At 50.5% G+C, this 18,397-nt stretch overlaps 1 protein-coding gene across 2 annotated transcripts in view; it reads right to left on the bottom strand.

Annotated features, from left to right (window-relative positions):
- SNTG1 (syntrophin gamma 1) overlaps positions 1-18,397 on the bottom strand; it is a 3,232,656-nt gene that overhangs the window by 1,222,289 nt on the left and 1,991,970 nt on the right. The window lies entirely within an intron of this gene.

The raw sequence follows: 18,397 nt of genomic DNA, 5'->3' as shown, positions 1-18,397 counted from the left end.
TCTGGAGTGCTTGAGTGGTAGCCTGTATCTCTCCCCTCTGCACCTATCTCCTGACCTGCAGTCCATGACTGCAGAATTCTCTCTGCACCACTTTGACTTTCCTGCCCTTGGTCCTCTTGGAGGTAGAGGTATTGGTGACCTCACACAAAGGCACAGCATTCCTGACTTATGAAGCAAGCTGTCTTACCTGAGCATGTCATGATGTTGATGCCAGGCCATCTAGAATGAATAGATCCTGTCATAGAACAATAGGATTAGCCAGACTGGCAAAACAGAATTGCTCCCTAGCTAATGCACTCTCTCAAATGTAAGGATGTAACACATCGCCACTTCAGCTCTTCTCTACAAATATTGTGATGCCCAGCCTGCCATACTGCAGCTGGCTCAACTAGCATGGAATTATATTTTTATTCTAGAACAAGCATTAATTGCTTTACTCTTTTGATTGAATTTAGTACATATCATAACACTAAATCTATGGTGCAGTTCATGGGCACTTCAAATTGCATGAAATACAATGGAACCTTTTCATATGTCTTGTCACACATTTACTGTTCTATCACTTACTTATAGAAACGATTATTACAAAGTGGAAGGAGCTAATGCCCTTTTTATAGTTATTCTTAAAGCCCTTTTTCTTATGATCACATAAGGTCAAGCAATGGCTGCACTATCTAGCCAGACCCCAAAAACCTAACTGACTAGTGCCCCTCCTCAAATTTTCTTTACCATTCCTACTTTGAGAGAGGGGTGAAAGTTAAGTTTCCAAAAAAGTGTAATTACTGAATTTCTAGTCTACTGTGAATGCCATAACAGTTTCTAGTATGTGTGTGTGAGACATAACTGCAGTGCATTTCTAAGGTCTATCCTCTTAACCTTACTTGGCTCCTCCAATGTTTCAATTTTCATCTGACTTTGCATGTGTGCAAGGTATGCATGCCTTGTTGACATTATGCATATTAAAATATCCCTTTAGCAAGTACTATATGCAGCTATTAGAGTTTACGAATTATGCACAATGAAGGCTTCCCCACATTGAAAGTTTTTCCCTTTAAAAGTGTACTTTGCATCAAGAAAACATTTTAATTGCAGGTACAGTATGTTTAACACATTGGCCCTCATTATGAACACGTCGTTAAACACCGTCGACCGCTGTGGCGACGACGAGCGGAAGCCCACCATTGGCGGTAAAAAGAAACCCACCATATAATGATGCAAAAATCAGAAACAGCCAAAAATGTCCCTGCCACCAATCATCGCCAGGACCTTGTCGGCAGAAATGCTGGACCTCCCACCCTGCCACCGCCGAGCACACAAACACCCCGCCCTGCAAATAATGAAGCACAAATCACTGCAGCTGTTAGTGGAAGCCGAATGACCATTGGTGGTACAGACCGCCACGGGCGGCAAGTGGACCCAACAGTAAGAAATGCATACATTGGTAAGTTTGAAACCCACACACCTGACACACATCCACAACACTATAAAATACACACAGACACACCCCACAATCATTTGCAACAACATTAGGCCAACCAATACAGAGAACTCCAGAAGCAGACACCGAACACCACAATCCACGATACAGACACCCAACCACACAAGAGCACCCTCACCTAGGTCCACAAAAGACACCATTCACAACACCCACCATGGCACTCCTCAAACACCCACGCTTCACAGAAAGGGAGTTAAGGAAGATGGTGGACAAGATCCTGAAGGTGGAGCCACAATTATTCGGTGCACAGGTCCAGCACACACCCATCTCCAGGAAGATGGGTTATGGCAGCAGACAGTCAACAGGGTCAATGCAGTGGAACACCATCCACGCACCAGGGATGACATACGCAAGAAATGGAACGACCTGGGTGGGAAGGTCAGATCCATGGCTTCCAGGCACCACATTGCAGTCCAGAAGACTGGGGGAGGACCTCCACCCACACCACCGACTACACTGACTGGGAGGAAAAGGTACTGGTCATACTGCACCCTGAGGGACTCACTGGACTCCCTGGAGGAATGGACTCGGGTAAGTCATCTACAATTACTCCATATCCATCACACCTGGAATGCATGCACCACCTTACACCTCCACTTACCAACAGGCCCACATCCCTCCCCCTGTGCACAGCCACCCACCCCTGCAGGGAATCACAATGGCCTACAGCACCCACAATGCACCTCCACATCCTAAGCTAAAAAGCAATGCTAACCTCACGAAAGCAACCTGCTTGGCCCCAAAGTGTGAAACCTGCACAAACACGCCCAGTCCTGTGCACCCCATCTGATCTTGCTAACGTAACAGACATGTCCATTCCTCCCAACAGGCACCACCACCCATGCCACCCTGACGGACACAACAAGGAGTGGCAGTGGCCCACAGGGAGACAGAGGCACCTTCCAGGACACTGGGGATGGAACCCTGGACACTGATGATCACCCTGGCCCCTCACACAGTCCTGGACTGTCACCATCCAGTAGCCCCACCCAGGATACCACTGACACCCCTACCACTCAGCCAACAACATCAGCCATGGCCAACCATCCCACACCTGTGTGTCCAGGCCACAGACTGGTGGAACACAAGTACAGAGGCCACAGGCACCGCCTACCAACAGGCAGGACGACAATGGCCCCAGTACAAGTGGTACCGCCAGACCTGTGAGGGGGACAAAGGCATAGGGGGATAGGCCCAGTGGGAGGACACCAGTGGCCCAGGTGGGGGGCACAGGATGGATGCTGCAGCCCATGACGTGATCTCTGAGGTCCTGGAAGCATATCACCATACCTAGGACAGATTAGCCCAGATAGTATCCACCCTGGAGCAGAGTCAAAGGATGCAGCTAGCACACCACCAAGAGGCCATGGAGCAGTGGAACCTGCACAATGCCACATTGGCCAGCAGAGCAGGTGCACTGCTGCACCATGTCCCAACACAGCCTGAGGCCCACACAGACCAGGAAGCCCCTACTACAGGTGAGGAGACAGACCGGACAACAACAGCATCAGCAGCAAATGCACATGTACCACCCTCTCAGTACACACAGGGGACATCCATCTCAACCTGTACCAGCCAACACCAGGCGCCCAAATGGACCCTCAGGCCCAGATATGGCACAGGAACACCTGCCAAAAAGAAGGCCCCCTCAAAAAAGTGACTCTGGCAAGAACTGTCCTCCACGTGTCCCACTGAATCAACCACCAAACCATGTGAAAACAACAACAAATTCCTGTAAACATTGATGGACTTACCACTACGGCCAACATTGCTGCAACCATGTTGCCATATTGTTCAACCACCAGTAGGCCACTCGCATCACTGTAATCTGTACGATTCTATCCCTGCACCCAATAAAATAACTTTTCACCTGTTACAATGTCCCCTGTCATTAAGTTGAAACAAAGTGAAGTATGGATGCAACTGTATGATAACTTTTTTATTGTTAAGGAAATGCACCACACACCTTACATGTTGTTGTGCCTACAGATGTGTTGAAATGTTATACTATATTGGAATCTGTCCTATGCAGTCCTGGTCACAATGGCAATGTGTATTGACCCAACACCCCCATAGATGACAAGGCACACTGACAGTATGATGCACAGACAGCAATCTTATCCAACTGTCCCACAAAGTTACTGGAAGTAGAGTTGCATCAGTTGGGTCCTGATCTGCACAGCTTCCCCTCCTCATCATCACCATCACTTTCATCCCCTCTCTGAGGAAGCTGGTCTGGATATACAGCACCCTCCTCCTCCAAGAGGGGGACAGAATTTCTCAAAGCCACGTTGTGAAGAATGCATCAGGCCACCACTATTCTACACACCTTTTCAGGCCCATAGGCCAGGGAACCGCCAGAGATATGTAGGCAACAAAATCTAGCCTTCTGACCTATTGTGCACTCTACCACCCTCCTAGTACGTCCATGGGCCTCATTGTAATTCCTTTCTGCATCTGTTCCAGGATTCCTCACTGGTGTCAGGAGCCAACACAAGTTGGGATAGCCAGAATCACCTAGAAAAAGGTGCAAAACAGGACATTCATTGACAACCCTAAGAGGCAGACAGCCTGGCTGTCTGCTATGTGGCAATAACTGTCAGAAACACCTACCTTTGATCCACCGTCTTGTAGTTGTTCTATTTTGTGCGGCACACTACTGTTCCTCAGCACAAAGGAATCATGGACTGATCCAGGGAACATGGCCTTCACATGTGAGATGTACTGGTCTGCAGCACACACCAATTGAATGTTCATGGAATGAAAGTTCTTCCTGTTTCTGAACACCTGTTCACTCACTCTTGGGGGGATGATAGCTATATGGGTGCCATCTATGGCACCTATCACATGGGGTATATTGGCAAAGGCATAGACGTCCGACTTGAGGGCAGGGAGGTCAGCACTTTGGGGAAGCCTCACATAGGACTGTAGGTGTCGTACAAACGCATTCAGGAATCTAGACAGTATTATGCTAAACATTGGCTGTGAAAAACCTGCACTCATGCCCACTGTTAGAAATGGGGTTTTTGGTTGGCAGTCAGGTTACCTCCTGTCCAAGCAAAAGCCCTCACTCTAGTCAGGGTAAGTCACACACTATCCAAGATTATCCTGTGCCCACCCTCTGGTAGCTTGACACGAGCAGTCAGGCTTAACTTAGAAGGCAATGTGTAAAGTATTTGTGCAATAAATCATACAATACCACCGTATAGCACCACAAAAATACACCACACAGTGTTTAGAAAAATATATAATATTTATCAGGATAATTGTAGGTCAAAAAGAATAAAGTTGCAATGGAAAATTGTAGAAATATCACAGGGAAGTGATATAAAGTGTCTTAAGTCTTTAGAATACAATACAGTGTCTTTCAAGCACAAAGTACCTGGTTTCTGGTGGAAAATCTCCTCAGAGGGCCACAGGAGAAGAGATGCGTGGAAAAAGGGGTGTGTGCGTCGATTTCTCCTCAGCACACACAGACTTGCGTTGGTCTTTTCCACGCGGGGAAGTCGGGCGTCGTTTTTCCGGCGCGCAGACAGTCTCTTTTTGTGGATCGCGGGGATTACCAGATGTCCCGGGTCTGTGCGTGGATTCTCCTGCTTGTTTTCCGGCTGCGCGTCGTTCTGCGGGGCTGCGCGTCGAAGTTTCGATCTCACGGTAGGCGTCGCGTCGATTTCTCCTTGGAAGTCGGGCGGCGTTGTCCTTGCGAGGCCGTGCGTCGAAAGTTTGGTCTCACGGCAGGCGTCGCGTCGATTTCTCCTTGGAAGTCGGGCGGCGTTGTCCTTGCGAGGCCGTGCGTCAAAGTTTCGCACTCACGGTGGGCGTCGCGTCGATTTCTCCTGGAAAGTCGAGCGGCTTTGTCCTTGCGAGGTTGTGCGTCGAAGTCTCGATCGTCCCGAGGGCGTCGCGTCGATCAGCGTCGGTGTGCGGCGTTTTTCTCGCCGCGAAACAAGCTGTGCGTCGAAATTTTCGGCGCACGGAGCGTCCAAGTGAAAGGAAGAAGTCTTTTTGGTCCTGAGACTTCAAGGAACAGGAGGCAAGCTCTATCCAAGCCCTTGGAGAGCACTTTCACAGCCAGACAAGAGTTCAGCAAGGCAGCAGGGCAACAGCAAGACAGCAGTCCTTTGTAGAAAGCAGACAGGTGAGTCCTTTGAGCAGCCAGGCAGTTCTTCTTGGCAGGATGTAGTTTCTGGTTCCGGTTTCTTCTCCAGCAAGTGTCTGATGAGGTAGGGCAGAGGCCCTGTTTTATACCCAAATGTGCCTTTGAAGTGGGGGAGACTTCAAAGAGTGGCTAAGAAGTGCACCAGGTCCCCTTTCAGTTCAATCCTGTCTGCCAGGGTCCCAGTAGGGGGTGTGGCAGTCCTTTGTGTGAGGGCAGGCCCTCCACCCTCCCAGCCCAGGAAGACCCATTCAAAATGCAGATGTATGCAAGTGAGGCTGAGTACCCTGTGTTTGGGGTGTGTCTGAGTGAATGCACAAGGAGCTGTCAACTAAACCTAGCCAGACGTGGATTGTAAGGCACAGAAGGATTTAAGTGCAAAGAAATGCTCACTTTCTAAAAGTGGCATTTCTAGAATAGTAATATTAAATCCGACTTCACCAGTCAGTAGGATTTTGTATTACCATTCTGGCCATACTAAATATGACCTCCCTGCTCCTTTCAGATCAGCAGCTGCCACTTCAACAGTGTATGAGGGCAGCCCCAATGTTAGCCTATGAAGGGAGCAGGTCTCCCAGTAGTGCAAAAACGAATTTAGGAGTTTTACACTACCAGGACATATAACTACACAGGTACATGTCCTGTCTTTTACCTACACAGCACCCTGCTCTAGGGGATACCCAGGGCACACATTAAGGGTGACTTATATGCAGAAAAAGGGGAGTTCTAGGCTTGGCAAGTACTTTTAAATGCCAAGTCGAGGTGGCAGTGAAACTGCACACACAGGCCTAGCAATGGTAGGCCTGAGACAAGGAAAAGGGGCTACTTAAGTGGGTGGCACAATCCGTGCTGCAGGTCCACTAGTAGCATTTAATCTATATGCCCTAGGCACCTGGAGTGCACATGACTGGGGACTTATAAGTAGATTAAATAGTTCAATCAGGTATGATCCAAAGTTACCATGTTTACAGAGAGAGAGCATATACACTTTATCACTGGTTAGCAGTGGTAAAGTGCGCAGAGTCTAAAAACCAGCAAAAACAGTATCCAAAACGAGGAGGGAGGCAGGCAAAAAGTTAGGGGTGACTACCCTAAGGCTGTCAGGTCTAACATGTGTCCCCCCCAGCTGAAAGTGGGGAGAGCTACCCGACCTCCTGGGAGCTCTCATCGCTAAGGCGGAAGTACCTGGAGAGACCATCAGCATTGGCGTGGTCAACCCCTGGGCGATGTTCCACCGTAAAGTCCATCCCCTGTAGGGAAATGGACCACCTCAGAAGTTTTGGATTCTCACCCCTCATCTGCATGAGCCATCTGAGGGGCCTGTGGTCTGTCTGAACTAGGAAGTGAGTCCCAAACAGGTAGGGCCTCAGCTTCTTCAGTGCCCAGACCACAGCAAAAGCTTCTCTTTCAATAGCACTCCACCTCTGTTCCCGTGGTAATAGCCTTCTGCTAATAAAGACTACCGGTTGATCTTGGCCCTCCTCATTTAGCTGTGCTAGGACTGCCCCTATGCCATGCTCTGAAGCGTCTGTCTGCACGATAAATTCCTGGGAGTAGTCAGGGGCCTTGAGCACGGGGGCCGTGCACATGGCTTCCTTTAGGGCGTCAAAGGCTTTCTGACAAGCCTCTGTCCAATTCACCAACCTAGGTTGCTTCTTGGACGTGAGTTCTGTCAAGGGGGACACAATGGTACCATAGCCCTTGACAAACCTGCGGTAGTATCCGGTGAGGCCTAAAAAGGCTCTCACCTCAGTCTGGGTTCGAGGTGGTTGCCAGGCCTTGATAGTTTCGATCTTGGCCTGGAGTGGCTGCACCTTGCCACCACCTACTAGGTGTCCCAAGTACACCACGGAACCCTGCCCAATCTGGCACTTACTAGCCTTGATGGTCAGGCCTGCCTGTTGCAGGGCCTGAAGCACCTCCTTGAGGTGGAGCAGGTGTTCCTCCCAGCTGGAACTGTAGACAGCTATGTCATCCAGGTAGGCTGCACAGAAGGCATCCTTGCCAGCCAGGACCCCGTTAACCAACCGTTGGAAGGTAGCAGGGGCATTTTTCAATCCAAACGGCATCACCCGGAACTGGTAATGGCCGTCAGGGGTGGAAAAGGCGGACCTTTCCTTAGCCCCCTCAGTCAGGGCGATCTGCCAGTACCCTGAAGTAAGATCAAACGTACTCAGGAACTTGGCAGCGCCTAGCCTGTCCACGAGCTCATCAGCTCGGGGGATGGGGTGAGCATCAGTCCGTGTGACTGAGTTGAGACCCCGGTAGTCCACGCAGAACCGGAGTTCTGGCTTCGCGCCTGGGGCAGTAGCCTTGGGGACCAACACCACTGGGCTGGCCCAGGGACTACTGGACTTCTCAATAACCCCTAGCGTCAACATCTTGGAGACCTCCTCCTTGATGCTGGCCTTCACCTTATCTGACAACCTGTAAATTTTGTTCTTCACAGGGAGACTGTCACCGGTGTCAATATCATGAACACAGAGGTGGGTCAGTCCCGGAGTAAGGGAGAAGAGGGGGGAGAACTGCTCCAACAGCTCATAGCAGTCTCCTTTCTGGTTTAGAGTCAGGGAGTCAGACAGAATGACCCCGCTTACGGACCCATCACCTTCTTGGGCAGAGAGGAGGTCAGGGAGAGGTTCACTCTCCTCTTCCATTCCTTCATCTGTGACCAGAAGCATGTTGATCTCCGACCTCTCAAAATGAGCTTTTAGTCGGTTCACGTGGAGCACCCTTAGGGGGTTCCTAGGGGTTTGGAGGTCCACTAGGTAAGTGGCCTCCCCTTTCCGCTCCTTTATTTCAAATGGGCCAGACCAGCGGTCCTGGAGAGCTCTGGGCTCTACTGGCTCCATTACCCACACTTTGTCTCCAGGTTGAAACTCTACCAGAGTGGCCTTCTGGTCATACCATTGTTTCATCACCTCTTGACTGGCCTCCAGGTTACTTTGGGCCTCTTTCCAGAAGCGGGTCATCTGATTGCGGAGGGCCAACATGTAGCTGACCACGTCCTGAGGGGGTGTCTTTGGAGCGTTCTCCAATCCCTCCTTGACAATGCTTAAGGGTCCCCTGACGGGGTACCCATAGAGAAGCTCAAAGGGACTGAACCCTACCCCCCTCTGGGGGACCTCTCTGTAAGCAAAGAGAAGGCATGGTAAGAGGACGTCCCATTTACGCCTCATGGCCTCAGGGAGGCCACCAATCATGCCTTTCAGGGTCTTGTTGAATCTCTCCACAAGCCCATTAGACTGGGGGTGATAGGGTGTGGTGAACTTGTAGGTTACACCACACGCATCCCACAGATGCTTCATGTACGCGGACATGAAGTTAGTGCCTCTGTCAGACACTATCTCCTTGGGGAATCCCACACGGGTAAATATCCCCATCAGGGTTCTGGCTACCACCGATGCAGTTACGGTCCTCAGAGGGATTGCCTCTGGGTACCGGGTGGCATGGTCCACCAAAACCAGGATAAACCTGTTGCCTAAGGCAGTTTTGGGGTCCAAGGGGCCAACAATGTCGACGCCCACCCTTTCAAAGGGGGTGCCAACGACAGGAAGTGGAATCAGGGGGGTTTTAACCCTCTTTCCTGCTTTACCACTAGCCTGGCAGGTAGGACAAGCCCTGCAGAATTTGTCTGAGTGTGTCCTCATTTTGGGCCAGTGAAAGTGGGTGACAAGCCTGTTGAAGGTCTTGTCTTGTCCCAAATGTCCTGCCAGGGGAATGTCGTGAGCCAGACCCAGTAGGAAGGCTCGGTAACATTGGGGGACCACCAGCACACGTGCTGCCCCAAAGACCGGAACCCTAGGCTCACTGTAGAGGAGATCATTCTCCCAATATAGGTGGTGATTGCCAGAGGCGTCACCTGCTGCCTGGTTTAAGGCTTGTTTCCTCAACCCTTCTAGAGTGGGACACTCTTTCTGCGCCTTGCAGAATTCCTCCCTGGTGGGTCCACCCTCAACTTGCCAGCCAGCAAGCTCCGGTAAGTCACCTAGGGTGGCAATGTCTTCCCCAGTTGGCTCGGGAGTCTCCTCCTCAGGAGCCCCGTCAGCCACTGTGGGAACTTCTGGGGCCGGTTTCCCGCGCCCCTCGTCCCTCCTCTTGGCAGCTCCCTGGGCCATCGTTCCAGGCTCCAGATGCCCTTGACTTCCCTCTCGGTCAGCCATGGACCGGGTGGTCATGCAGACCCACTCAGGTAACCCTAACATCTCCAGGTGAGATCTGAGCTCTACTTCTTTCCAAGCAGTATGCTCTAGATCATTGCCTAACAGACAATCTACAGGCATGGCAGGACTCACAGCTACTTTCAGAGTACCAGAGACCCCCCCCACTCAAAGGGAACCCGAGCCACCGGTAGGTGACTCTCGCGATTGTCAGCGACTATGACCTGGTGGAATGTATTAGGGATTATCTGCTCTGTGGACACCAGCTGACTCTTGATAGTAGTCATACTGGCTCCTGTGTCACGCAGAGCCTTCACCTTCTGCCCATCAATGAGGACCCACTGCCGGTACTTGGAAGTATTTTTAGGCATGTGGACCTTGGACATCATTTCTCCTTCTCCCAGGGACACTAGGGAAATCTCTACCTGCTCCCCAAAGCTAGTGGGGTCCATCTCCCCCCCGAGTGCTACACTAGTCAACCCAGGCGCCTGTCCGGTAGTGGACGGTGCCCTCTTGGGGCACTGTGGATCGCCTTTGTAGTGACCATATTGGTAACACTCCATGCATTTGGGGCTAGATTTTCCTGACCTGTCAAATGTCCCTGGCTTCTTCCCAAAATTGGAAAAGGAAGGGTTGCCACCCCCTCCCTGGGAATTCTTTTGGGGGCCTTTAGAGAGTTCCTTATCTGTAAGTTTATCTCCCCCCTCTTTCTTCTGTTGGGAACCCTGACCACCTTTGTGGGAGTCCCCCCCAGGTACCTTTTTGGACACTCTGGTGCTAACCCAGAGGTCCGCCTCCTCAGCAAGCTTCCTGGGATCAGTCAGCTTACTATCCACTAGGTGCTGGCGCAAATCGGTATAAGTAACATTAAGCATATGCTCTCTCAGGATCAAGTCATATAAACGTTTATAATCTGCTACTTTGTTGCCCCGCACCCATCCATTCAGTGCCTTACTAGAGAAATCAAAGAAATCTACCCATGTTTGTGTGGTTTGTTTGGTGCTGTCCCTGAACCTCTGACGGTATCCCTCAGGGGTCAGCCCAAACTTGGCCAGTAAAGTGGCTTTCTGGAGTGGGTATGTGTTTTGATCCGGTGGATCCAATGTGAGAAGTGTGTCCCTCCCCAATGGCGGCACATAACCCCACATAGCTACCCCCCATTGCCCTTCAGGAACCTCATGAGCCCTTAGTGCAACTTCATAAGCAGCTAACCATTTATCTATGTCATCTCCCACCACAAAACTGGGCACCACATTTTTGGGTATACGAACCTTCTTTTCTCCAGCAGGTCCTGTCTGTATGCTGCCACCATTATTGCTGGATTCAGACTGTCTTGCCTTGATCTCCAGCTCCTTGAGACTCAGTTCATGAGCCAACAATAGTTTCTTTTCAGCCAACGCTCTTTCAGCTTCCACTTGTTTGGCTGCTCTTTCAGCTTCTGCTTGTTTGGCTGCCCTTTCAGCTTCTGCTTGAATCTGTTTGGCTGTTCTTTCAGCTTCAATCTGTTTGGCTGCTCTTTCAGCCTCAGCTTGTTTGGCTTCTCTTTCTGCCCTCCTCTCCTCCTGTTGTGCCTCAATTTTCAGTTTTGCCATTTGCAATTGGAACTCCCTTTCCTCTCTCCTTTCCTCTGCGGTCAGGCTTTGCATGGAGACACTGCTCCCTGGTCTGGAAGGGTGCACAATTGCAGTGGTAACACCATCCATAGATAGTGAAAATCCTTCTGAGGGGCCATTTTCTGGCTCCTCTTCCTCATCATCCTCTAAATGGGCTTCTGCCCAGGCCCTCAGCGCCACTTGAAAGTCCTCCTTTCTGGAGGCCCCTTGGGTGGGTACCCTTAATGCCCTGCAGAATCCTCTTAGTTGTTTGACCGTGTATGTATCCAACTGGACTAGGTCAAAGTCCCCTGTCTGAGACCCAGTCAGAGACATGTTGAGTGAGGATTTAGTTTTTGAAAATTGTCAGGAAAAAACGGATTTTCAAAAAGAGATAAAAACCAAGTTGACCTTCAACTGTAGGTATGTAGTGAAATACTTAGCTACTGTATGTCACTGCACAAATACAAGTCCTATCCTCACCGCTGATCACCAATGTTAGAAATGGGGTTTTTGGTTGGCAGTCAGGTTACCTCCTGTCCAAGCAAAAGCCCTCACTCTAGTCAGGGTAAGTCACACACTATCCAAGATTATCCTGTGCCCACCCTCTGGTAGCTTGGCACGAGCAGTCAGGCTTAACTTAGAAGGCAATGTGTAAAGTATTTGTGCAATAAATCATACAATACCACCGTATAGCACCACAAAAATACACCACACAGTGTTTAGAAAAATATATAATATTTATCAGGATAATTGTAGGTCAAAAAGAATAAAGTTGCAATGGAAAATTGTAGAAATATCACAGGGAAGTGATATAAAGTGTCTTAAGTCTTTAGAATACAATACAGTGTCTTTCAAGCACAAAGTACCTGGTTTCTGGTGGAAAATCTCCTCAGAGGGCCACAGGAGAAGAGATGCGTGGAAAAAGGGGTGTGTGCGTCGATTTCTCCTCAGCACACACAGACTTGCGTCGGTCTTTTCCACGCGGGGAAGTCGGGCGTCGTTTTTCCGGCGCGCAGACAGTCTCTTTTTGTGGATCGCGGGGATTACCAGATGTCCCGGGTCTGTGCGTGGATTCTCCTGCTTGTTTTCCGGCTGCGCGTCGTTCTGCGGGGCTGCGCGTCGAAGTTTCGATCTCACGGTAGGCGTCGCGTCGATTTCTCCTTGGAAGTCGGGCGGCGTTGTCCTTGCGAGGCCGTGCGTCGAAAGTTTGGTCTCACGGCAGGCGTCGCGTCGATTTCTCCTTGGAAGTCGGGCGGCGTTGTCCTTGCGAGGCCGTGCGTCAAAGTTTCGCACTCACGGTGGGCGTCGCGTCGATTTCTCCTGGAAAGTCGAGCGGCTTTGTCCTTGCGAGGTTGTGCGTCGAAGTCTCGATCGTCCCGAGGGCGTCGCGTCGATCAGCGTCGGTGTGCGGCGTTTTTCTCGCCGCGAAACAAGCTGTGCGTCGAAATTTTCGGCGCACGGAGCGTCCAAGTGAAAGGAAGAAGTCTTTTTGGTCCTGAGACTTCAAGGAACAGGAGGCAAGCTCTATCCAAGCCCTTGGAGAGCACTTTCACAGCCAGACAAGAGTTCAGCAAGGCAGCAGGGCAACAGCAAGACAGCAGTCCTTTGTAGAAAGCAGACAGGTGAGTCCTTTGAGCAGCCAGGCAGTTCTTCTTGGCAGGATGTAGTTTCTGGTTCCGGTTTCTTCTCCAGCAAGTGTCTGATGAGGTAGGGCAGAGGCCCTGTTTTATACCCAAATGTGCCTTTGAAGTGGGGGAGACTTCAAAGAGTGGCTAAGAAGTGCACCAGGTCCCCTTTCAGTTCAATCCTGTCTGCCAGGGTCCCAGTAGGGGGTGTGGCAGTCCTTTGTGTGAGGGCAGGCCCTCCACCCTCCCAGCCCAGGAAGACCCATTCAAAATGCAGATGTATGCAAGTGAGGCTGAGTACCCTGTGTTTGGGGTGTGTCTGAGTGAATGCACAAGGAGCTGTCAACTAAACCTAGCCAGACGTGGATTGTAAGGCACAGAAGGATTTAAGTGCAAAGAAATGCTCACTTTCTAAAAGTGGCATTTCTAGAATAGTAATATTAAATCCGACTTCACCAGTCAGTAGGATTTTGTATTACCATTCTGGCCATACTAAATATGACCTCCCTGCTCCTTTCAGATCAGCAGCTGCCACTTCAACAGTGTATGAGGGCAGCCCCAATGTTAGCCTATGAAGGGAGCAGGTCTCCCAGTAGTGCAAAAACGAATTTAGGAGTTTTACACTACCAGGACATATAACTACACAGGTACATGTCCTGTCTTTTACCTACACAGCACCCTGCTCTAGGGGATACCCAGGGCACACATTAAGGGTGACTTATATGCAGAAAAAGGGGAGTTCTAGGCTTGGCAAGTACTTTTAAATGCCAAGTCGAGGTGGCAGTGAAACTGCACACACAGGCCTAGCAATGGTAGGCCTGAGACAAGGAAAAGGGGCTACTTAAGTGGGTGGCACAATCCGTGCTGCAGGTCCACTAGTAGCATTTAATCTATATGCCCTAGGCACCTGGAGTGCACATGACTGGGGACTTATAAGTAGATTAAATAGTTCAATCAGGTATGATCCAAAGTTACCATGTTTACAGAGAGAGAGCATATACACTTTATCACTGGTTAGCAGTGGTAAAGTGCGCAGAGTCTAAAAACCAGCAAAAACAGTATCCAAAACGAGGAGGGAGGCAGGCAAAAAGTTAGGGGTGACTACCCTAAGGCTGTCAGGTCTAACACCCACTGTCACTTGAAATGAGCACGTGGCCAGGAAATGGAGTGCAGAGAGCACCTTCACTTCAGTAGGGATGGCATGCTGATTACGATTTGCCAGTGTCAGTGCTGGATCCAGTAATGCACAAAGTTCATGAATAGTTGCACGAGTGAGTCTGTAATTGATAATGATGTGATGCTCCACCATGGTTTGCAAATCAACAAGTGGTCTGTACACCGATTGGGCCCTTCCTCGCCACAAGAGTCTGTACCTAGGAGGAGTTTACAACAAGTGTGAGGAACACACATCTGCACACATTGTTTTTCATTCAGCACAGCTGGCATGATTGTAGACAACAGTAATGCTTAGTGTGTGATATTACAGCTACATGACCGGAATGATATATCAGGACTGGTCAGGTGAGGTAATGTACTATGTTACATGTCTATGGGTGTTTAGGGGACAATAGGGCCTGCATTGTGCAGATGAGGGTTTTATAACTGTGCAGTTAAGGCCAAAATGTCTGCCCCCTGTAATCCAAAAGTGTTGTAGTGGAAGTGACCTCATACCGCTACTGCTACCGCTAGCGGTTGACGTAATAGCGTAAGGCGGTGTTTACCGCTGTGTGCAAATTCATTGGTTAACATGGATGTCAATGGGCAATCTTAGTGTATCATGATCGCCGCCAGAGGTGACGGTGCACACCGCCGCGGTGCGTAAGCAAACTCGTCACCCCAACTTCACTTGATTCCCTGATCTCGTGCATGCAGGTACTCCACTGAGTGTACTGCTGTGTCCTACCTCTGGTCATGGAAATGGCACGTGTTGCAGGGGAAAGGGCCCTGGCCTTCACCAACGAGGAATTGGAAAAGCTTGTAGACGGGGTCCTGCCCCTATATGCCAAGCTCTACGGATGGCCAGAGGTACAGGTGAGTAGGATTGGGGGGCATGGATATGTGTAGTGGTGGGTGTTGGCTGCATACATGTGTGCACCTGTGACACTGTATGGTCCAGGGTTCCTGACATGCTTCGTGTGTGTGCTGTTAGGCTGTTTGAAATGTCCGTCCCATAGTGGACGTATAGACTGCTGTATATGATTGGCCAGTGTCTGACCTCAGTGTTTGGGTCAAGTCAGCAGTACGTCAGGTCCTTAAGTTAGTTGGGGAATGGCTGCAGATTAGGGTTCTGGGCACTGGTCAGGGGCATAGCCATGTGTATAGCGGTAGGTGCTGCCTGGTGTAAGGTTTTCTGGGTGGGTGTATGTGTAACCCACTAATGTACCTCCATTCAGCTATTTACAAGTGTCTCTCCTGTTTGGTCTTCCCATCCCTGTTCTCTTGTGTTTTCTGAGTACATCAGCATCATCTGGCGAGGGAGCTGAGGCACCGGCGAGTGGGGACGCAGCAGCCCACGGATCCTCGGAGGCAGAGTCATCTGATGCTAAGGGGACTAGTGGGTTGGAGGATGAGGAGAGTATCACGGGGGAGGCAAGTACCACTGGAGGTAGTGACTCCGATATCTCCCCACAGATGGGAGCTCCCTTGCGGTGGCAGACCCTAGTGGGCCCACCCCTACTGTTTCATCTTCCGCCACCCCATACCATCACCGCCATCCCATTTGCTCCCCACTGAGTTGCCCGTGACCGCTCACCCTGAGGGGTGGGTGTCTCCTTCACCCCAGGCACCTCATCCCCTACCCCAGTCAGCCCTGCTGCCCTCACAGAGGAGGCTATTGACGTCCTGAGAACCATCTCTGTAGGGCAGACAACCATTGTCAATGCCATCCAGGGGCTAGCATCAGAGGTGCAGCAGACCAATGCCTATCTGGATGGCATTCACAGTGCTGTGTCTGGCCTACTGAGATCTTTTCAGGCTCTGTCCTCTTAGACGGCAGCTAGTGTCTCTGGTCATTCTGTACCCCCTCCAACCACCTCTACCCCTTCCAGCACCCCACTCCCTTCACCCGTCCAAAGCACACATTCTGACACGCAGGCACACACCTCAACACACAAGAAGCACACTTCAAAACACAAGCACCACACCTCCCACCACAAGCATACACACAGCCAACATACACATGCACACACACCAACATCCACTTCCCCCAGTGTGCCCACCTGCTCCGCCTCCCTGTCTGTCCCATCTACATGCACACCCACAGTCACTGGACCCTCATTCAATGTTGCTGACCCTGTTCCTGCAATCACCATAATTGCACACATCCATTAATTCACCCCAGACACCATATCTGCACCCACCACAACGACTTTAGTTGACAAATGCAGCACACTCACCAGACTAGCAGACACCCAGACAACATCCATTTACACTGGCAGCCTGTCTTGTCCCACTGTGTCCCCCCCTCCTCCCAAGTCACTCAAACGTACCAAAACACCCACCCAACACATCCACCACACCTCAGCATACTGTCCAGTCACCTGCACCCACATCACGCACACCTACACCTGTCACAACCATTCCCTCTACCTCCACTCCCACGCCTTCCTCCAGGTCCACTCCAATTGCACCTAAGAAACTTTTCCTCTCCTCTGTTGACCTATTCCAACCCACTGGCCTATCCCGTCTCGTCCCTAAACAAGCTGACCTCCTTGCCCTGTCCACTCCTCCCATGTCACAGCCCGCCCCTGTCCGCACTTCCCATTCCTGTGCCCCTTCCCCAGAGAGGAAGAAGCCCAGTGCTGAACCAGGTCCATCTGCCACCCCCGGTCCAAGCCCACTTCCCCACCTTCCAAGGGCAAAACCAAAACCCCTCCACCTGCTACACAAAAGTCTAAGCTCGCCCTGTTGTAAATCCCCAACCCCACCAACCCCTACCCCTGTTCCCTGAGGTGCCTGGACGCCCCATTGTTGCCCCTATGTGGTGGATTACCTTAGCACTTGTGGGAGTCAAGTTGGGGCCATTGGGGCCAATTGGACTTACTGCACGATGGACTGGCCATTGGCCTTCTAAGCACTTCTGTTGCTCAGTGAGCATAATCAAGGTTATTGTGTGGCCTGTGTTGTTAGAGGCACACTCTGGAGCCGTGGTCTCTTGTTTCATTGTTTTGGGGTGTTGGGCACATGTATGTACTTTGGGCAGGTTGGATTTGCCTTGTGTCGGGTTAGTACCTCTTGCTGTGGGGTGTATGGCTTGTGCTGCTGTGAAGGGTTGTGGGAGCGTTGCAGGGTGGGTGGAGTGGGTGGGTATGTAACTGTGCCCTTTCTTCCCTTGTTTTGTAGGTTGCAGTACTTACCGTCGTCATCTTCGTCGGAGTTCTCAGTCGTGAGGTATATGGCAAGGAGCAGGGCTGGCATGATCTGCAACTCTCTATCCATGTCTGCTTCGGCGTGTTGTGTAAGACTTCGGTGAGTGTTTCCTTATATGTGGTTCGTTTCCGCCTGGCTTTGCATGGCAGTGGTTCCCGCCCCGGAACTGATAGCGGTCTGGTGGTTCATTATTTGATGGGCAGGTAGGGCCTTTCCGTTGGCCTGTGGGCAGGCTCTGCCCTCGTTGTCGGCACTCCTCTGCTGGCGGTGAGAAGTTTTCAGGATGCCTGTGTTTCAGGTGGTTCATCATTTGGCGGTTCGGACCACACTTCTGTTGGCCATTGTTACCGCCACCGCCGGAGGTGCAGTGTTTACCGCTGTGTTCATAATGAGGGCCATAGTGTGCCTGTTTTCAATTAATAGGTGTAAAGAAAAAACATATGCACATTTCATCCAAAAACATGGTAAGTAACAGATATTATATTATTCATCATTGTTGATAGACCTGGCATCCATGGCGTGGTTTCCCCCTGACTTTTTGTCTTCAGATCTTCCGTTTTGCTGGCCTAAGATTCTGTACACTTTACCACTACCCACCAGTGCTAAAATGATGTGTGCTCTTCCCCCAAAACATGGTACAATTGGCATGTACCCAACTGGCGTTTTTAATTTACTTATAAACCCCTAGAAGAGTGTACTACATGTGCCCAGGGCTTGTAAATTAAATGATACTAGTGGGCCTACAGCACTGATTATGCCACCTACTTACATAGCCCTTTAAACATGTCTCAAGCCTGCCGTTGCAGAGTCTGTGTGTGCAGCTTTTAACCCCAATTTCAACCTGGCAAAATAATACTTTTACCAGGCCCAAACCTTGCTTTTTAATACATATAATTCACCCCTACAGTAGGCCCCGTACAGCCCAAAGGTGCAATGTATTTAAAAAGAAATGTAAGGTGTGATTTTTTTAGTTTTACATGTCCTGGTGGTGAAAA

This window comes from Pleurodeles waltl, chromosome 2_2 (assembly GCF_031143425.1).
Source record: "Pleurodeles waltl isolate 20211129_DDA chromosome 2_2, aPleWal1.hap1.20221129, whole genome shotgun sequence".
In the NCBI taxonomy this organism is placed as follows: Eukaryota; Metazoa; Chordata; class Amphibia; order Caudata; family Salamandridae; genus Pleurodeles; species Pleurodeles waltl.
This window is presented reverse-complemented; position numbering and strand designations above follow the sequence as displayed.